This window comes from Blennius ocellaris, assembly GCF_963422515.1.
Source record: "Blennius ocellaris genome assembly, chromosome: 14".
Classification (NCBI taxonomy): Eukaryota; Metazoa; Chordata; class Actinopteri; order Blenniiformes; family Blenniidae; genus Blennius; species Blennius ocellaris.
The window spans coordinates 2,781,925-2,805,012 of NC_137663.1; positions in this window are offsets into that span (position 1 = coordinate 2,781,925).

The window sequence follows — 23,088 nt, forward strand, 5'->3', positions numbered from 1 at the left end:
CAAACTTTGCATACATTACAAACTGCCATCGGGCTGGTTTAGGTTCAGTATGAAAAACTTCCACACAGCAGATTCTGTCCTTTGCTACATGACGTCTGATGTGCAGCAATAGATTTAAAGGGAAAGGATCGCCTCAGGTTTAAGTTGTATTTTCCAATACTGAATCCCTAATTAACTGTAAATTATTCTTTTTTGAGACAAGCGTGTGAAGAATTTCCTCATGTTGTGTATCAAAATGAGACATCACTTCTTCATTCATCCTGACTGATCATCCTGCTGATAGCGATCCAGCGCCCTCGCCGGCACTCCGTGTGCCCGACACACAAGTTTAGCATCAAGACTCCTCATCGTATGAATTCAGCAGGCGCTCGATCGTGTTGTGGAGATGTTGGCCATTTTGTTCCGGCTGAGGTTTGAGGAATGACATCGAATCTGGATCGCTCATCAAGCATACAAGGGTCAGATCAAACTGCCAGCCACTGTTTTCTCTGGATAACAACGGACCTCCGAAGAAATAGTCTAATAGACCCAGCAGCCATATCACTCCCCCTCTGCCGGAGAGACGTGCTCCAGCGTCTTGGCATTTTCTCTGTTTTCGCTAGAAGACCTGGGCGCGTTATTAATAGCACTGTTTTCTCTGTCCTGCAGAGGCTTTTTCAGACGTTGATAGTACCTGGATCTGAAGGCTGTTTCATCATGTTTTAAAGTAGCCTGTTGACAGCACCGCCAGATAAGAAACCGTGATAGATGACGCTTGTCAGGTTATGCGTTTCAAACTCCAAAGTCCAATCGAGATGAGAGCAGATTCTTGTACTTTTATCTGTCGACCAATGCTTCTTCTTCTCAAATTCATGGCGATGGAGACAGAGGGAGAATTGAATCATTACCGTCAACGCACAGGAAAAACTTTTGATCAAGACAAAGACGTTAAAGCTTCTTCAAAAGCTCTTGACAGCAGAAATAGCTACAGCCTTGATGCATCAAACGGAGGCGCTCGACTTCCAGCACCTTCATCGGGCATGTTGTGTGCATCCGTTCTTGTTTCCCTCTTAAACAACAGTTGGAAAATCAAGGAAATACTCAGATGTAGGCAGAAACAGTTGTGCTAATTAATGCAATGTCTCTTATCATTGCAGTTTTTCCTCCAAACGAAAGAGACACTTTGCTTTCACAAAATATCTCCTGTTCCCGATTTGTACATATAATGAAATTCAACTTGATAGAACATCTGGACTCTGCAAAGGAAATGACTGCAAGTTATTTTGTTATTTTTAAGCGTAAATCCAACAAGTCTGGTTAAAAAAAACTCATAATGTGTCTGGTTGGTTCATAAGTATTTTTGTTTTCTTCTTTTCAGGTCAAAAGGTTTTTGCACATACCTTTACCGGCAGAGAACATAAGGCCTGTGGGCCAAAACTGACGCAGAGGCTCCAATCTGGTATATATATATATATATATATATATATATATAGTGTGTGTATATATATATATATATATAGTGTATATAGTGTGTGTATATATATATATACAATTATATATATATATATAATTGTATTTTGCACCACAATGTTTTATTAAAATTTACTTTATGTTGAGATTGTAATAATTTCCAGTACTAACTGTTTGATCTTGTAAAAATATAGACAATTTCATTCCATACACTGTGACCACAGCAAAGACAAACCTCGAAGAGTAAATTTAAAGGTTTACAGTACATTACATCTTATTTAATAATGATTTTGTATACATCTTATATACATGTGTATATATGTAGATATGATGTATACATCTTGTATTGATTCAATTATGTGCTTTTAAATAATCACAACATGTGTGATGTTTGGTTCGTTCAATATCAACTGGTCCTACAATTTGTCCTCATGACCCGTCCCTCCGAAGAGAGGACACCTGTCTTCAGTGGACACTTGCACTTGGATTTTAGAGTGTTCCTTCATCAGAGGATTTACTCTACTTTTATTTGGACAGTCACTATAATTACAATCTAACTTGGTCATCTGTCAGCGAGAATGTCTGTGTTCTCCTGTTGTTAATGTTGAGAGTGAATTGTTCTCAACAACTTGATGATTCGTTGTAGAACATTGATAAACAGACAAAGTTTTCCACCCCCTTAAAATACCAACAGACAGTGTCCACATGGTCATTTTCCATGTATTTCCCCTTGATGCAATTGTGTTTCATCACAGCTGTTGCCAAGAACAGTGTGAGAGAATCGACTGAGTCGAGCTGTTTGAAGATGAGAGAAGGGCAGCAGAAATTTAAGTTGGAGGAAGTGTTAATGGGGGCCTCGTGGCTATGATTTGGCGCTTTGAGAGGCTTTGAATCCACTGGGATTTCAGGTTTTTAAAAAGCTCAGCTCTGTCACCAGTCACACAAGGTGATCATTTGCGCTCCAGCACAAAGAGCTCTGGGTGAGGCCGACAATTTAGCAGAAAATAATCACACACAAAAAACCCTCTGCAGGGCGACAACTAACAATCATGATTAGCATTTCAATCTGCCAATTGTTTGCTGAATTGACTGATTAATTGTTGACTCTGTGCCAGGGCCTAAAAATAGTGGAAACGATTGTGTGATGTTCTGTTTCTGTAAAGGAAACAAAGCGATGAATGTTTGGGGAACAAGTCATCAAATGAACAATTGATTTTTGGAATAATTGCAGATTCGTCTGTTAGCACTGTTGGTAAACACTCGGGATTGTGGTTGATTGTGGAGGGGAGTGCATTCTGTCACTTCTCCCAAAGCTTTACCGTAATAAATAATAACATGAACAGAAACGTCAACCTGTCTGATAAAGAACCCAGTTGAAATCTGCCAAAGGTACAGCCGCCTGAAGAGAGTCGGGATGCACCGATACAAGTAACTGCTGAGTGGATCCAGGAAGATTCTGCTTCGAGCCGTGCTTCATGCTTCATGTGAAAATTCTGAGTGATTCACACATGGCCAGCAGGTCCGTCCCTTGGTCTACAGACTACAGTAGTATAGCGTAGAGCAAGACTATGCTATGTGCTATGCTCCTGTAGCCTGTGAGGCTATTGGAGGTGATGTATTGTCGAGGCTGGTGGAGGAGGTTCACAGCAACATATAGCCTTTGCAAATCATTTCCATGTGGAGGGGAAACGGGACTTTATGGGATTTAATAAGTATTTCTCTTGGTACTTGGTATCGGCAAGTGGCTTAAGGTTCGCAGTCCGACCCCACCTTAAAAACAGTGGTATCAGTGCACCCCAACCGAAAGTGCTTATAAAAGAAATTACAAGCATAAAGGATTGAACAAAATCATAACATGTTATTTTAACCATTATGAACACTGATATCAGTGCTGCTGTTAGGATTTAGACCTTCATTTGGTCAAGATTATCTCAGAGCTGAAACAAGCTTGAGCAATGCAGTGTGAACACATAACCATGTAACTTTTTTACAATATATGAGCCCAAGAGTAAGTTATATATATTTTTTTGCTTATAAGACACTATGTGGTTCAGCAATGGTTTTGTTCAATAGTATAGACACTCTGAGGAGTTTCAGTAATACAATCATTCCATATGAATGTGACTGTTTGAGCTAGAAATCAAATGCACAGTAAAATGTTTTAATCAAAAAGCAGAATGTAATTTTTATATATCTTTGCATTCTGGGATTGAGATTTTAAATTCCAAGTGCTTCATAAAGGGTTAATAAGCTCTCTGAAACTTGATCAAGCTCTTAACTCACAGAAAAGCCATCTATTGTCACACACTGCATTCAGGTTTATTTTAATTTCTAATCATGCTGAGACTCAGACAAAGGGTTTGTTTATATGAATATAAAGAACAGGTCTTAATGGGAAAACTCTTTGTTGATGTGTAACTAAAGAACTTCTCGTGTATTATATGACTAATCATCCGTATTGAAGTGGATCGGCTCCAGCACTGAGTCTGATTGAGTCGTGAAGACAATGAATGAATGAATGAATTCATCTAGTCAATGTCATCAAAACAAATTCCTCGCATTTAGTAAACTATACTTAGCAATAAACCCTGTTTCTGATCGTTACTTAATAGACCTAGATTGGCCAATACCATTTTTTAAAAGGAAGAACCAATCTACCAAGCTACTTGCCAATACATAATACTTGCAGCATAATATTAGTACTAATTAAATGCCCAGTAAAGTAAAGCCCAACCTACATTTGATATGCAAAGATATGCGTTGATCTTGAAATTATTAATGCTGTTGGATGTTTTTCATAAACAAACTTTTCTTTTGGTTTCTGGTTGAACTTGGTGAATCTTCTCTGTTGGTGGGTCATTGCATCTCCCATCACACTGCGTGTCATTCCTGAGGATTTCCATGGCAACAGTCAGCTTTGTTGATTTTATTTGCATCTAATTGTTGTGACCAACAATCACTGGAGATGTTTAATCATGGGGGTAGTGTTCTGGGAAACTTCTGCATCACATTGCTGATTATTGTTTATCTGTGACAATTCAAAACTTTGAAGAAATGTCATATGGAAAAGTGTCATAAAGTTACATTTGCCTAATATATTCCGAATCAGGAAAACAGGGAGCAGAGCCGTTAAACTGCTTGCAGCCAGAACATTTTCCAGAGAGGAATTAAAGTGTTTTAGGAAAAGATCTGGCATTTAATTACAGTTTCCCAGAGAAAAACATCATCCAACTAAAGATATAACCATTCAACAATAATCCACTTCTTCATTCAGAAAAAAACAAACTTTAAGTTAATTTTTAAAATTTTCAGAAATCTTCTTATGCTGGAAAAGTCACATGAACTGTCGTGGAAAACATAAAGGTCTTAATCTTAACGCAGGTTCCTCAGCTAAACGTTCACTTTTGTACACTTATTACTGAACGGTCATGGAACAATGTGTCTCCACCTGAGAGGGTGGGTTTGGTTCAATGCTTTCAAACTTCTGACCTGTTTACACAACAGGGTTTCCAAGTAAAAATCAAAAAGTTTTGTTGCATTTTGGGGGTTTGTTTACTCAATAGTGCTCGGGGCTTTTGAAAACACAACTTTTTGAAAATACTGCTCCTGATCACCACGTTGGTAGTAACTAGTAGTTCTACACATGCTCAGTAGAGACGATCAGAACAAAGTTTCCTCCGTGATGTCATGACTTCCAGTCCATATTCTCCTAGGATTTGATATTTTTATTTTGACAGTCACCGTAATAACAATCCAACTTGGTGGTCTGTCCATTAGAATGTCCGTGTTCTCCTGTTGTTCAAATTTAGAGCGCAATGTTCCCTGCTGCATATGTGTGTGGTTTTATTATGAAAACAAACAACAGCATCCACTAGTGGCCCAGCATGCTGACTACATTGTTTTCACATTTTCTGCCATTTCTGTGAAAATAGACATTGTTTTCCACAATTAAACTTTAAACATGAAACTTTTGAAACCTTGGTTGTGTGACTGGGGCTTGAAATTAATGTATCTGCAAAAAAGACTCTTATGAAGTTGGAGAATTGCTATTTGCTTTTATTTGAATAGTCCTTCGTTTGTAAGATTTGTAAGAACATATGCGTTTATTCCCAGAAATCAGTGTATTACAGAAAAGAACTATAGGAATTGTCCCAAGGTTGGATTTTGTGAGCACACTAATTATTTCTACTAGAAAAAACTTTAAAATTCATTGATCTGGTGGAGCTGAAAACCACTCAAATATTGTACAAAGCAAAGAATCTCCAGAAAGTTTTGTGAAACAGTCAGGAGTTGTGATTTTAGAGGAAAGTTAAATTTCAAGATTCATAAAGTCACACTCTGAAATGTTTCTGTGACAACATCTGTGGAGTAAAGCTGTGGAATAAATGAAGAATAGAGATAAAACAAATATCAAATATAATTCAGTTTAAAAATAGATATAAAGGACTGATTCTTGAGTAGTTCATCTTTGTGATGTTTGATTGTTCAGTGGAGAATACTGCATCAAAATGTACCAGGGTGTATTATAAGCATCTGTGCAACTGTTAATTCAATTATAAGGAACTTTTGTCACTGAATATTTTTCCATTACCTTGGTGGTTTGGTCAGATTAGAGCCTCTTGCAGGCTGGTTTTGGCCCGCTGGCCTCATGTTTGACACCCTGCTATAAAGCATTGCAAATGCCACTACAGTTAACTCTATCTACCATAATTCAAATTGTTCTCAGGGGGAACCCAACCCCTGCAGTTTTCACTTGATAACTTATATTACTTAATATTTGTTAGAATCCTTTAAAAAAAAAAAAAAAAAAAAAAAAGATGAACGCTGACCTGCTGCTACTTCATGAGCACAGAGGAGTCCATGTCTTCACTTCAGAGAGAGCACATCATTAAAGACTTGGGGATCCTCTGGTTCAGCTGTCAGTGCCGCTATTAAATGCAACACTTTCACAAAGACAAAAAATATATAAATTAAAGATAAACCTTTTGGATTATTAAACTCCTTACGCGTGTGGTACAGCAGTAAAGAGTGATATACCATCAAAGGCCCACTCCAGCCGATGTAAAGCATGTTGCCTCTCTGATGGTATTCCAGGTGGATCTGACTGCAGTGAATACCAAACACACACGACTCAGCATGTGTGCTTTGATTCTTCTGCATGTTGCAAAGCAAAACTCCAAAGCTCGCTTTTCTTTTCTTCTCTTCTTTTAGCAGTCGTCTTTTAATATCCCAACAGGATGCATGTAGCAGTAAAACGGTGTGCCGAGACCTCTCGTGTCTTTAAAGATGAACGACTTTACAGGTGAATGATGTAAATACAGTTGAAACAATGAAGATTCAAACAGGACTCAGATGTACAGAACTGCACAGGAGAGTGGCGGCTCCGGCACGTGTGACTCATAACAAAACACTCTTGAGTTTGAATCTCTCTTCAGAGCTTCTTCATAGAAAATATGGCAAGTGAAAGAACCACTCTGCTGAGACCGTATCCTCAGCTGCTGCTTCTAAAGGTCATGGACTAATGTTCAAAACGACTTTTAGAAGAAACATATGAACCCCCCCCCCCCCCCCCCAAGTATGATTTTTTTCATTTTAAGTAAAGTGTGTGTGCGTGTGTGTGTGTGTGCGTGGGTTCATTACTACAACAAGAACATCACCCGGTAGAGCGCAGACCTTCACCAACACCACATTTGTTTGCGGAACCGATTTAGCATCGCTGGCGTGACTAACTAGGTTGGTCAGGTAGAACATCTGAACACGTCTCCATAGCAACATACACTGATCTCCTTTGATGTACATGAGGCGCCCCCGTCATCCACTTTGTATGGGACATTTTTAGCTGGCAAGGTCCCAAAATCTAATCGATTCGTCCTTGGACGATGAGAAATCCTCTTTATAAATGTAATGCAATTTGGGTAGGTTGTTTTAAAATACATAAATACATTAACACATACACACATACACATGCATACATTCATACATGAATAAATATATCAGAAAAAACAAATAAAAAAAATACATTCAGGCGAAAACAAACGAGTTTCTCTGGGGCAACTTCATTGTTCGCCAAACTTCCGTTGGTGAAGGTAACGACCAACTGTGCCAACCTGTGTCCCAACATGCAAACTTAATTATTTTCTGCATATCTGCTGTTTCCAAGGAAACAGACATCGCTTTCAATACATTGCCGTGTGAATGTGGAACTTTCCTAAAATAAAAAAGCAAAAACTGTCATTTTTCACTTGAGATGGTCATGTAAATGAAACATAATATTCACCAAAAACATTCACAGCAAACTTAAATGTCAGCATTGTCTTTTAGAAACATCTAATTTTTCACTCTTTGAAGCAGCAGAGACGATGGTACCAGTGTTCATTCTTTCACATTGCGCTCCAACAGTAACAGTTTTTGAATTAATGGGCCTCGGTGAAATCACTAAATCATTCACGTCAAGCTTTATTTGCAAAGTAAGCTTCATTAACGGTTCTTTACAGTCAGGCTGTAGGTGCTGCCCTGTTTAGTCCTATTAATGAATCCTCATATTAATCAATCTATAGGTAAATTAAGCATTGAAATAAGGACTGATGGGCATCTAAATTACTCAATTACTTCATGCTCCCCCATGTTTAATCTGTATGGGAGCTCACAGCTGCATTTATAAGCAGACAGCGGCTGCAACACACCCGTGGTGCAAAACACTTGCTCATATTGAATTCTGCTCCCTTACGAACAATCCCTGAATAATTGCTGTGAAATCCCTGTTTCTCGTGTTTGCTTGCAGTCATTTGCGAACGGGCTTAGTGCCTGATCGGAGCAGGAAAAGAACAGGGCATCCTGAGATTACTGAATAGAATCCACGCTGGTAGATGAGAAAGTTTAAAAGAAGGTCATTGGCCAAGAACGAGGCCGTGTTTACACACAAACATGTGTTTTTATTTTTTTTTTAAAGTCAGTTTCCATGTAAATGGCAGAAACAATAAAAATGATGCAGTTAGCATGTTGGGCCACTCGTGGGTGGTGTTGTTTGTTTTGTAATGAAACCACACACACACACGGAGCAGAGAACAATGGGTTCTAAACATTAACAAAAGGAGAACACGGACATTTTAGTGAACAGACCAAGTTGGATTGTTATTATGGTGACTGTCAAAATAAAAGGATCAAATCCAGGAGAATATGGACTGGGGGTCATGACACCACGGAGGAAACATTGTTCTGATTGTCTCTACAGATCATGTGCAGAACCAGTTGCTACCAGGACCAGGAGTAGTAGCAGTGGAAGTTGAGTTTTCATAAAAGGTTGTTAAAAAGTTCCACCTTGAAAGCCATTTTAAAAAGTTGTATTATCAGTGGCACCGATTACCGTTGTCATATAAACACCCAAAACAAAATGAACGTTTTCTGTTTTCACTTGAAAACGGGTCCTAAACTGTGTGCCAGTATCTTTTATTTGATACTGGACGCCACGTTTATCCAATGATGAATTAAATGAAGTGGAGCTGAGACTAAACTGCAGAGGAATAATGAAGAAGAAAACCACGAGAGGTCAGACTGTGAACTTTTGAATGAGTGTCTTGTATGGACTTCTTTACACTCGTTTCTCAATGATTTTTCACACATACAAAGATTGTAACTTGGAGCTTTTCTCAGATCCCTTTTCACACTTTGTTTCAGAGAACTTCTTTTAAGAGCAACCGCTCTCAAACAAATTTAGGCCTGATGAGCAGAAAAGGACACAGGTGGCCGAGGTACGAATCTAGTTAGTGGCGCTTTCGTCAATCACTTGGGACTGAGCCACAGTGTTTCCATAAAAGATTGTTTTCACCCATCTATACGTCAATGGAGCTTAAGCATTTTCGAAGAGTTCCACTTTGGGATCCTTTTCCAAATTTTATAGTGGTTCAGAGCACCATTATCGTGTAAACGCACCGCTACCAAAGTTTCGCGTTTTCACTTCAAATCATCAAACAGGCCCTAAGACAAGCATTGCAATATAAAAGTTCCTTTATTAAGGTGTAAATTGAAATGTCATTACAAAAAATGCTTCAGAGGCAGGTCAAATTATTTTTTGGCGCGACATTTTTCACTGATGCAAAGTTAATGAAAATCAGCATGGACAGAATCACTGTTACCTAAGCCAAATAAATACATCCTTGTTCAAATAGACTGCAGAACATAGCCATATTAGTGGAGAACTGATAATGCAAAATGGATATTTAAAGAAGGGAGAGGAACATTTTTTTTTTTAAATTTTCTCCACAACAAAGAGCAACAGTCAGTGCCGGATCATGGCTTTAGATTTACGAGGATTACCGTCCACAGGATATTCCATGTAAGTTTGGAGCAGTTCTTATGAGCAGCGAAGGTCGTAGCACGACACTGTCACCCACTGAAAAACAATCTGCAGAGAGAGCGCTGCATAAATCACAGCAGTCAATTCATCTGAACTAAAAGTTCATTTATTTATATAGTCTCAAGGGGCTCCAACGTTGTAATATTCATGGCTGGGCTTGAATATTTAACACATGTAAATCAGCTGACAAGGGAACCGAATCTATTGCTATACAGTTCATTTTCTCTGGTTAGATTAAAAAATATATATATACATCTTTTAAACCGAAGCTAAAAGCTGTGAATAATCACTGCTCTGCTCCCAACAGGCAGCCAGACAAGACAAGAGGCATAAGTATCACTCAGCAATGAAATTCTGGTCAATTAAACAACCAATCCACAAAAACATGACAGACAAACAGGTCAGCTTCTAAAACTGTTTGTTTTTGATCAAATCATAGTTGTGTGGACTTATATGGATTACACATACAGTACTTATCACCACTTCAGCAGCCTCCGACCACTTTACACACTTTGCATCCAAACTCAATGGAAAAAGCCATTAACAATAACTTGGTTTTGGGTGTTTGGGGAAGGAAACTATTGAATCACAGGAGTCCCAAAATTAAAAAGAAATAACTGTGGACATATAAAGACAATCAATAACACAAAAAATATACAAAGGTGGTGATATTTTTTTTTTCTATCGTGTCTTTGCTTATTCCATGTTGTCAAAGCTTCTCCTGTTTGGTCTTTGTCTTTTCCATTTACTTGTTGTCATTGCTTTTACTGGATGAGTCAAGCCGTCTGGAAAAGACCAAAGCAATACAATGCGAATCAGCAAGGGCTTGTGGGCGGGGCTTTCTGTTCAGGGTGACGATCCATACCTGATCACATGATTCCTGCTTGAAGGACGTCAGGTGGAGCAGTTTCTGTTCCTGCCAATAGGTGTCACTGTTACATTAATAATAAGTATTTAATTTCTTTTTCCTTTTACACATTTCTTATTTTTTGTACAATATTGTAAATATAATTTCTCTGTTTTGGTAACAAAAGTATCTTATTTGATTAATAATCCGCTGGTTATGTTGGTTTTTGGTGTAATGTGGGCATGTCCACTCATTGTCGTATTTATATTCCCGGGTTTACCGATGAACGAGAGATGGTATTTGACTTGACTTCAGAGGAAACATATATTCACTATGTGATTAAGGCTGGCATACAGTGGCTATGTAGTAGCTTCTTCTCAATTCATCCACATCCGTCATATTTAATGTTACCTCTTTTACTTCAAATAAACGTGCATCTGTGTCTTCTTCCTGCTACTACATAGCCACTGCAAGCAGGAATGGTGTGATCAAGTCACCCATGAGTCACCCTGAACAGAAAGATCTGCCCACTGCCCTTGCTGACACAAATGAAGCAACAATAATGCCACTGAACAAGCTTCACCAACAGCTACCAATTATACCAACCTGCCCATTGAAAGGAAGGATCGTTGTTGGGTCGGTTATTTGGGTAACAAGGTAGAGTAGGCTGGTCTGTAGGTAGGTTACGTATCAATGGTTGGGGGGTGGGTTTGTGCGATGGTGGGTTGGTCATGTAGGGTTGCTAGGTTGGTTGGTTAATGGCTTTGTTGCTAAAGTAGGATTGGTGAGTGAGTTGAATGGTCAGTGGTAGGGTTGGTTGGTTGACTGGTTGCTTGCTTGTTTTTTGAAAGTTGGTAGGGGAGGTTTGTGCAGTAATGGGTTGCTATGTTGGTTGGTTCTATTGTACGCTAGTGTATAAGGTATGGATGGCTGGTTGGTAGGGGGGTTCAATGGTAGGGTTGCTTGCTTGCTCGGGTATCGTTAGTTGATGGGTGGGTTCCTGTTTTGATTGGCTGATAATGTATGGTTGCTTGGTTGATAACTTTTTTGCTAAAGTAGTATTGGTAGGGGTGTTGTCTGTTGTCCCGAACACCCCCCCCCCCCCCCCCCCCCCCTCTTTCTCCTCTGTTTCTTCTCTCTCTTTGAGTGTTCCCACCCGGTTGTGTAAGGCTGCCAAGCCAGCTTCTAATAAAGGCAACAACAGGAGGAGATTCCAAGTCTCTTCCTGCTGCAGGAGCAAGAACTGTTCTGACATCAGAAGCTCTCAATCACATCATATTATCTGCCCAAGTTGCCGAACAGGACAAGGGAAAAAAGAAAAGAAAAAAATAAATTGCTTGTGTGTGTTTGGGGGAGGGGAGGGCAATGTAGAGTTGATTGGTTGGTTGGTTGATTGGCCGATTGCAAATATTCCATATTTATTGATGTTTAATGCAACCATTAAATTCACACAATGGCAACTCCTGGGGACGGACAAACAAGAGCCAAAGATTTCATGAGCTGCCCCTTCAAATGACACATACACAATCACATGGAATGTCTGTTGCTCCACATATCACAGCTATCATTTCCATGGCGAGCCTGTAGCGAAGATTTTATATAACACAATATATGAACAGAGACAACAGTAGAAGAAAGAAGTGCCATAAGCTTTTAACCTCATACATATCTCAGCCACAAGATGTTCGTACCTGAAACCTTTGCATCATGAAATAACACTCACACAAACAAATCAAATCGCTGCCAGTGGATTTTCCCCAAACCACCAGTTTCACTTTGGGAGTGCTCTATGATTACCCCTCAACACTGCACTCAAAGGCCAACAGGCTCTGCAGGTGTTTTAAAAAAAAAAAGAATCAATTTCACATATTCTCATTTCACTATGAGCAGATCTTGTACCAATGCCTGAGTTTTAATAAAAAATGCTTTTAAAATATAAAAACAAGACCTCAGCAGTTCAATGGGAAATTGAGGATTATGTCTCCACAATGGAAGTTAGGTTTTAATTTCATGGGCGGAATACAGTTAAATCCCACTTAAGAGCTAATATCTTCAAACAAACAATTCAGGTTTTGAAAACGCTGTGTGTTTGCTGCACAAACTGGCACGCAGGTGTAATAGTGTGAAGTTTTCCCCGCGGCTTCAGAAAATATTTTGGGTCCCTTTCAGTGAAGAAAAAATAAATGTAAAAATCTCACTTTCTTCTATGTTTGAAAACCGCCACCTAAAGTTTCCTTCTCTTTGCAAATGCTGACACCTCCGGGATATTATGCCTCATTTAAAGCTATTTAGGCATGCCTGCTCCCGCTCTGAGTTTGCTGGAAGGTTGTTGGTGAAGATCCGAGGGCCACACACAACTTTTCAAACATGCTCGGTGCAGAGACGGGATTTGGTGCTTCAGAGGAGCAATGGAGGGAGAGGGCCTCCCAGGTCGCCCGTCCGCCGAAGGCTCAAAACACTCGGGATGACTCACTGCGCTGCACAGATACAGTCCGACTTCAGCAGCTTATCGAGTGAAAAGAGAACATTACAATTCTTTTCTTCTCAGTGGCCAAAAGTGGAAACTTTCTGCAAGTGATTTTCAACAGACCACAGTCTGTTCCCATTACAGGGGTGGGGTGAGATATGAATACTAAATTATCTTGACAGGCCTTAAAAGAGGAATTAAAAGAGCCATTATAATGCTGAACAAAAGAGGGTTAAATTATGTTGAGTTTCTGTTATCAGGTCGCATGTACATCAGTGATTGAATGATGGAAGACATTTCATTTCTGAACAGATTTCCAGAAAGACTCGGGCAGAAAATACTCTTGGGCTGTCCTTGAAGGATTTTCTCTCTCAAGCCATGCCAACGGAAAACAGATTAAAATAAACAAGGTCAGAAGCAAGAGGGACTGTTCATTTTTCAGGATAAAGACTTTACTTCAGAATTTTACTTTAGATATTACTAACTGTGTTCCCAGAAAATAGAAGAGAAGGGTGTTTCCTATTCTTAAGGTCATGACTGTTGTTATTATGCAGGTTGACAACGGCATTGTCATTACTTTGGTCGTGTAAAGCTAAAAGGGATCTGCACAAAGATTCCTGGTTTGAGGTCTTTCTGTGTGGAGTTTGCATGTTTTCAAAGGACTTTGTCCCACAATCACTGTCACAATGCTCTCTGGGATGAATGGCAGGAGCAAAGTGTTGATTCCTTCTCTTGCTGTTGACATAACTGGAGTGTTTGATGGAATGGAGTTGAGGGCATTTTAGTACGGCAACGATTTCCAGTGAAAACACAAAACTTTTGTTGCATTTTGGGTGTCCATTTACTCGGAGCCACTGGAAATGCAAGTTTTTGGAAACGGGACCGTCTCGTGTGTAGACAGAGGAAACACTGCTCCTGCTCCTGGTCACCACAATGGTCGTAACCAGTACTTCTGCACATGCTCAGTCGCTGGAATCAGAAAAATGTTTCCTTCGTGGTGTCATGACTTCCAGTTCATATTCTCCAGGACTTGGGACTTTTAGTATGGCAGTCACCGTAATAACAATCCAACTTGGTGGTCTGTCCACTAGAATGTCTGTGTTCTGCTGTTGTTGATGTTTAGAGCCTGTTGTTCTCTCCAGCATGTGTGTGTGGTTTCTTTACAATTTCAATGTAAACTTTTTTGAAACAAAAATGCAAAAATGATGCACTTTCACTTCAAATGTGGCGCAAACTTGGCCTCACTCCTGAGTCAAACCCACAACCTGGACGGCCAGTGGATGGTGCTCCATCAAGCCTCTCCTCTTTGTACTTATCGTATTATATATTTGAACCTACAAATCATCAGGGAAAGACATTTGTACCTTGCTGACATGTTTGGACGGCAGTTGCAGTCTTCCTCAGTGTGTTATGTGATGGTGTGTCAGTTTTTCAGGTGACCGGAGGAACAAACATGTCAGCAGTATACACATATCTTTCTCTACTGATTTGTTGGTAAAAAGAAACGGTACCATGAAGTTAAAAAGACACAGCAAACATAATTCAGCCACCCTTTGACCTTTCTGGTATGGACAACCCTACCAAGAGACAAGCCTTGAACCTTCGTCCCACAATCCAGTTTGCTTTTACGTGGATTGTTAAGTGTGAGCAAGGACAAAAAGAAAAAAACAGGACTGATGGCTTGAAGGGTGAATGAGTGAAAGAGAGGAATGACAACAAAACAAGAACCCACTGGACAGATAGGATCACTCGTCAAACCCTCTGGTGTGTTGGACCCAAGATTCAAAAAGGAGAACCTAATTTGTAAGAAGTGGCAACTGATGGCAGAAAGGCTCCGTCCATTTCGATAAACAATATGAAGAGATCACTGGAATGAGGGACGCGGTGGTTCATCATTTTGAAGATCGGAGCAGATTGTAGCCGGCTGCGAATTTGAGTCACAACACGGCTGCCTCCCGCCGACTCGCAGTGGTTGCTCTTGTTAGCATGTATAATTCAGCTGGCTGCTCACCTGGCTGCCAAAACAGAGAAATTCCCTCAGATATCCACTTAAATTTGCTGGGAACAGGCAGCCACTCGTCTGCTGGAGCCCAGCTCTGAGAGAAGACGTGCCAAACCAGAAGCTTTGCTGTTACGTAGCCAATTTCCTCTCCCCGGAGAAAAAAAGAGCTGCAGGATGCATTGAAGGTCAAAGTAGTATCAGCAAAAGAAAGACTAAAATAATGATTGCATTAACATGCAGCTGGGGAGCTGTGTGCTCTTTAAAGAGTTCCAGGGAGGAGGTAATACAATGGTCGCTCATTCTGTATTCTGCCATCATGCTCAGGGGGGAACAACACACACAAAACAAATATGGAAGTGAATTCACCCCCTCAGAGAAGCACACACTCGCAGCTATGCACGCTAATGTGCGGCAGCATACATGGAATCATGCATGAGGGTGTGTGCTTTGTGCTAATTGTATATTTGATTTATTGTCATTCACTTTCACATTTTCTAATGGTTTATTTCCACATGGCCGCACTTCTATTTTTCACGTATTTGCGTAGGTTTCTGTGTTTCTCTCCGTGACATTTTCATCAAAATAAATCGGTTCTGCTATTCTCCATCACAGACTGTCAAAACACAGAAGGCAGTAGGCACAGAAAGACTTGACGACAGATCCACTGCTGCTTCATTTTAACACCTGATGTCCTGCAGGAAATACACATCGTCAGATTTCTGGGTTTTCAAGTCCAACATGGAAATGAACCAATCAGGGCGATGAACAGCAGAGGTCCTTAACAATGATGTTGTAGGTCACACGTGTGGAACTCCAGTCCTGGAGGGCCGCAGCGCTGCACGTTTTGCATGTCTCCCTGCGTCCACACAGCTGATTGCAATGAAAAGCTGGTTATCTGGCTTTGTGCTGAACGTGGTGATGAACCATCAGGACATTCAGTGGAAGGAAACGTGGAAAAAATGCCGAGCTTTGGCCCTCGAGGATCTGAGTTTGACACCCCTGTTGTAGGTCTATCACTGCACGTTGTCTTTTTGGGCTCATTTGGTTTTTCTGCCATGAGGATGACATGTTCATTAGATTGTGTGTTGAAGCAAGAAGACAACTAAACTCCCATTTACATGTTTTCAAGTTAAAATGTGGGTGTCTGTTTCACTGACAATGGTGTTCAGAGTCACTGTAAACAACCTTTTTTTGAAAACGATGCTACTGGCGCTGGGCAACACTGTCAGTAACTAGTATGTAACAGTCACCATGACACAAAAAAAAACTTATGTTTCTGCCGTTGCAGCATAAACATGACATTTTTCTGAAACAAAGAAAATGTGTTTTCACTTGAAACGTCGTCGTGTAAAGGGGGCCGAAAAGGATGGTTCTTCAAGGAAACAGTTTTTCACACATTTTAATTCCAGACGTCACAAAGTGTTGACGTCTTCCAGATGAATGATCAACAATTGTGACTTTAGCTGTAAAACGTTGGTCTTATGTTGCACAGCAAGACGGGTCCTGTGACTGTTCTCACTATCCTTCAACCAAAGAGACTCTGAGAACATCTCTTCAAATGTCACAACAGCCTGAGACTTTCTAAGTTTATTTATCTCTTGAAGGAACCAGCGGCCGAGCTGAAATAACAGTTACATAGATGTGGGGTCATTTGCGCATCACAAACAACCACCGTCACAGAACAAAGGATAATGGCTGAATGACTTTGCTCTGTTTTCATGGAAATGTGATGTTTCAATCTGTCGATTGGAAAGATTTCGATGAGATTGACATAAACTGTTATTGATGTCAGTGTTTCAGTGTGTTCAGTCCGGTGGAGGCCGACCTTGTGCACGCCAACCGTTGCACTCAGCTTTATGAAATAGACGACACTCACTATCACAGGGTATAAATCTTAAAGCTTGCTAAAACCACACAGTCTGTCTGAGCCTTTGAGGTCACGCTCAGGTCAGAGTGTTTGGGCGAAAAGCAAGTGAAACCCTGAACAGGTTGATGAACACAAAGGCTCATGCAGATCTTGAGAGAACATGCAAACCACACTCAGACTGAAGTATGAAACTTGATGCTATCAGGCAAAGGAGCAATTCACAGATGATTTAAGTCAGGGCTCTGCAACCTTCATGACTGAATTCGTGATTTTCCCCCAAATGAAATTTACCAGGAGCCGCAAAGTTTAACATTTTCAACGCACATTCTGAATTTTCATAAATACAGTGGGTTTGAAATGTGTACAAAACTGTATATTTCAATTACAATTTAGGATGGTTAACATTTCGTTACAATTTCATCCGTCTTTGTACCTGATGTCAGATGTTTCACCCTTCTCTTATAACATTTTTCAGGCAATTTTGACATTTTACAATACAATACAATACAATACAATACAATTACTTTATGTATACTTTTTTCCCTATAAGCATAGGTCCACACAGAAAAAATGAAAGAAATTTGAACATACAAGAAGAAAGAATAAAAAAGGAAATAAATCATTTTAATTAAATATGAATATATACAAGGCGTACAAGGCTTAACAGTGACTAATAAAAGCAAAGGGATTAAATTAACAAAAACACAGCAAAACACTACCTATAGGAACCACTTGAAAGGACTTAGTAGCCATTTAAACATAGTCTCATTTTACAAATATTTTTTGTATTTTTCCCATTTTAGTTATTGTGCGTTTTCTACGATATTTATTTTTATCTAAGAGATAAGTCATTTTGAAAATGTCTGTGTGTAAATAAAATAAGAATAAGATAAAAGTGTTTGTTTCTGTAGAATTTAGTGAAGATTTCAGGGAGACAAAAGGACCAAAGAGCCACATGTGGCTGCAGAGCGACAGGTTGCAGACCCCTGATTTAAATGGAAGTTACATGAAATCCCTGAACAGCTTCATCTGACGTGACTCATGGTCAAAATAGGAGTTTAAAGACTTGTGTGACCCTGACATCAACACTTAACCTTTGACCAAACAGAAAGAAATGTTGGAACATGATGTGCTCAGTCCTTAAAGTGCTGCTGCTCACCTTTGACCTCCATACAAGAGCTTCAATCAGCTACCAAGGTAAACACTTGCTGAAGGAAGCGGCAAAGATTTTCAGAGAGATTTAGAGTCTTTCACACCTTTACATTATTGAAGGTTGTTCGACTCACAAATCACAGTGAGGAAGACAGACATCCCAAAGTCCTGCATTCGGTGTCGTCACGGGCAAAGGAGCCAACCTTTGTGGATGTCGGAGCATCTCAAAGCCCCGACAGGGACCATTCGACGACACAATCCCACCATGAGCTTCCTCTGCTGGAGTTCACTGTGTGACCTTCAGGACAAAAACAACGATTCTCCAGGGTGTTCAGCAGCACGACGGCCACGCAAGCAAGTCTCAAGAAAACTTGTTCGGGAAAAGCATGCACACAAGCCAGGGTTGTCCCGCCTCCATCTCCATGCACGGAATGTGCAAAATTAGGGTTTGGAGTCATGAATCAATAATGTAACAGAGTGGCTCATTTCAGCCACAGTCTAATTATAGATGGTCCCCGGCTGGGTGTTTGCAGAGTTGTTTCTTAAAGAAATGTCAGCCAAATAAATTGTCAGTATGAATCATAAAACGAGACAGGATTCTGGCAGAGTTCTCGCTAGCTGTTGTCACACATCCGATTCGTCACTTGGCTGCATGTGAGAGTCGACGGCGTCGCCTCTCGTGATATCGCTTTAGCATTCATAAATAAATACATATAGCAGACAGAGTAGGGAAATAACGTGATGCACCTCAATGCATGTCCAATCTCCTCAAGGGAAAACAACAACAATGATGCTGCGGCCGTATGAGTGGCAGAAACTGAATTGTAATGACTTGACAATACAAGATCACGGTGGCGAGGATGTGATTCGAAACCTCACCAGAGGAACACCGCAGAAACATTCCCCCTCTGACCAGTAGAGTACCAGCCCCTGGAGAAGTGGGCACACGCCCCATTTCTGCCGGACACAAACTGCTTTTTTGGTATTTTTTAGTAGTAGTATGTAATGTCCACTACACGCGCAATGATTTTTGGCCTTCCCAGATGAAAGATAACACTTGAAAGAATCGTGTTGATATCTTTAGTCTTGGTTCTAAATCAATAGTCCTACGTACCTACTGTGAGACCGGTTCAAGGACGGCCAAAGACATCAAGTAACTAACCAATAGAAATGCAGAATGAAATAACGTACTGATCAGCGCGACACCGGGGCAAAACCCAAATAGATGCTGTTTGGCTACAATGACAAAACACGTAAAAAACAAATGTGTTGAATGTAAACAAAGACTGTTGGGATTTCTCTCTAAGTACATGGATGTGAGGCCTCCGTTCATGTTTCAATAGTTTATTTTTTGACTGGCGAACATCGTGGGCAGCAATTCAGTTTGTGTTTTCTGAAAATAACAGCGTTTGACAGATTCAGCCCCAAAAATCCAGACTTCTTAAAGAAAGAGTCTTCAATTCCGTTTTTTCATTGTTTTTCCAGATGGAATCGAGATCTTGTGAGATCAAGTGTCCAAACGGGATCTCGCTTCAGGAGCCTCTGGGAATTTTCGTGATGCTAAAACGTCAACCGGGAAAGTTCCACTATAATTAAATGGTGGAAATACGTGTTTGTCCTTCATAAAGGTTTTGACAACGTATTAGTGATATACATTAACAAATAAAACTGGGTCCCAAATTCATTCTTATTTCCCGCGTGGATTCTGGTAGAGGAACTTTAAAGTCATACAGTTTGTAGCGGGCACAATACAACTCAATTCAGTAAAAATGTGTTGATAGTATTTGCTCATTGTCGCTTAATTTTGGTATAATTTATCAGTTAATGCCTCGCTTCATAATGACCCGCCTTATTCTGCCTCTGATTGGCTCGTCAGTCAATGTGTTTTGTAGAGACTGCTGAGTGGTGCCTCCTGGGGGATTTGGAAGGCGGTGTACTTGCATATACCCTGGATTACACCAACTGTATCTCACCACTGAGCACCAAGATAAAGAGAACAATTATTCAAGAAGGAAAATCACCCTTAATGCTGAAAACAACCAAAGTTCTCAAAAATATACGGCATAATATGAACAAAAGCTTGAATTTCTTCATTCTTCTTTTCCTATTGTTCAAACATTATTTACTTGGTATTGTAACTGTTTCGATACATTTAATTGCATTTGTGTTTCTATACATTTAAATAGTGCATGTGTTTTCAATCTCTTATGCTGATGCAATAGTTATTTAACATTTGATATCGTCTTTATTAATGCTTTATTAAGCTGTTTGTGTAAAAACAACAGCTCAGAGTAACCAGCACACAGAGAGCTTCATCGATATTCATTTGAAATCGTGTTTCTGTGAATGTGATGAATATTTTAGTTTGTGTTCTGTGTTTTGTCTGCAGAAGCTCTGATGAAAATATATGTTTGACGCTCATTCATGAAACCGATGACTGTGTTTTCTCTGCTGAGCACCTTTCTGCACCTACAGATAGTTCAACATCTCACACAAGTACAATGAAGCACGTGTCAGATCTCTGTGCCTCACCTCACATTTCAAATTAACCAACGATCTTCTCCCTCTGCGTGTTCCGTGTCCACCCTTTCCCTGTGGATTTCAACCTGTCTCCCTCAGGCCACGTTTACACGTATCTGGGTTTTTACAAAAATGGACATTTCCCCCTCTAACTAAAAAATATCCTAATTTACACAGACCCACTTATACACATGGTTCAGAGCTGCTATGAGCAGTTAAACCTGTAGGGGGCAGTGTAGAAAGAAGCATGAAGCCATGATAGCCAATCATAATCTTGGTAAAAGGTTGCAGTCTTGAGCAGTCGACTCAAAACAAAACAAATGCACTCAAAACAAAACAAAAAACAACAACAAAACAAACAAAAAACAACCAACACAAAATAAATAACAAAGTTAATTAATAACATGACTTATTAATTAACTTTGACTTATTAACACCTGAACTTAATTTTTAGCAAAGGTAAAAATTAAGTAAAAAAAACCCAACAAAACAAACAAAAAACAACCCACACAAAACAAATAACATAGTTAATTAATAACATAGACGCTGAACTTAATTCTTAGCAAAGCAAAGGTAAAAATTAAGTAAATAAATAAATAATGCCCCTACATATCTGAAAAGCACCAGGACGAAGCTTGTCCACCTCAACAATCAGTCATTCTATACCCCAGTGGTTATTTATGTTTGTATCTCTAAAAAATATATATATACATAACCGTATTACCAATAAAAAAATTTAATTTTCCAGGGTTTCCACAGAGATGGAGCCCAAGAGTTTACAAAACGTTATGCCTTCCCTCATTTCTATGGAGTTGGAGTCAAAGCGTTTTCCAAAAGTTCAACCTTGGAAGTGGTTTACAAAAAGTTGTTTTCAATGGCTCCGAGCACCGTTGTTGTGTAAACCAGCACCAAAAACACAAGAAAGGTTTTCTGGTTTCACTACAGATGGTTGTGGAGTAAACGGGGCTGAACACGGCTCGCTACAAGACCAAGTCCCGCCTGGACACGTGCAACAGCACCGACAGAGCCGTTGAGTCAATATTGCCAACATGAAATACGTTCATTGGAAAGTCGCACAGTGGCTGAGTGATCGGCAGGCTGGCCTTGTGGTAATGACCCCTGGTTCGACTCCTTCATGTGAAGGCTTTTCTTTGTGTCTGGATGTTTCTCCAAGTAAGTCATACTTTCGTTCCTGAAACAAGTGTGTGCTTCTTCCTCGGACATGAACCCTGTGATGCAGGTCTACCTGGAAGGACGCTCCCACTGGAACGCTTGGAGCTTTTTAGGTTTCAGTGAGCATTCCGGAGTTTTCCTCTGCCCACCAGCTGTTGGACACTGATACAGGAGAGACAGTGCCATCAGGTATTCCTGCAAGAGGCAGACAGAAAACCAAACAAACCTGTGTGCGTGTGTGTGTGTGTGGGGGGGGGGGTTCTGGGTAACGGACACAGCGTTGATTTTTTGAGATGTGAGGCTTCATTTGCAGAGGAGTGAGGACTCCAAGTTATGTTTGTCAAAAATGTCACTCTACATCACGCCTGCAGAGGTTCACATGTTGCACCGTAGGTCACACTGTGACAAGATGGACCGGAGAGCTGACACACTCCCCCCCAAAAAATAATAACAAAGCAGCAAAACAACTTGTGGAACATTGGACCTCCTGCAGCTCCAACCTTCAGCTGAACACTGACCTCAGCAGCAGTGATACATCCTCGCCCACGCTGTTATGACTGCACTAATCAACTAAATAAATGCATTATTTTTCACACACACACACACACACACACACACACACACACACACACACACACACACACACACACACACACACACACACACAGCTTGGGAACATGAATATTTCATGCTTCAGTGTGAAGCATTAGCATAAACCTGTCTGACTTGGCTGAATCTGCCTCTTCCACCGACACTCGGCTGATTTGGAAGACGAGACGTGTCTCAAGCATAAAAGGAAGGTTGCAGTGAGAACAAAAGCTCAGTTTGATTTTTTTTTTCTCCGCAGCCAGAATTGGACGACACAGGACACGAGTCTTCAAGGAAATGAGAGAATATTATCCACGGCTGTGGAGGGCTTGTTTCTGGCCATGGAGAATGTCTGGATGCAGATAATAGATGACCCAGATATGCAATGACCTTTCGGTCCATTTGCAGCTTTTAGTGCTCAGAATGTTTTGCAACTTGTTTACAACCCTTGGTGACCCTGCAGAGGATAATGTGGCTCAGATAATGAATGAATGGAGCAAATGTAAGTAAATTAAAATGTCTGAACCACATTGAGCAACAGAAGTCATGAGAAACATGTTAACTGATCTGATATATGCCCGTGGTAATGGGAGCACTCGGGGCAGGAACCCCCAAACTGGAGGAGTGGCTCCAGCAGATCCCTGGAACAACCTCGGACATCTCAGTCCAG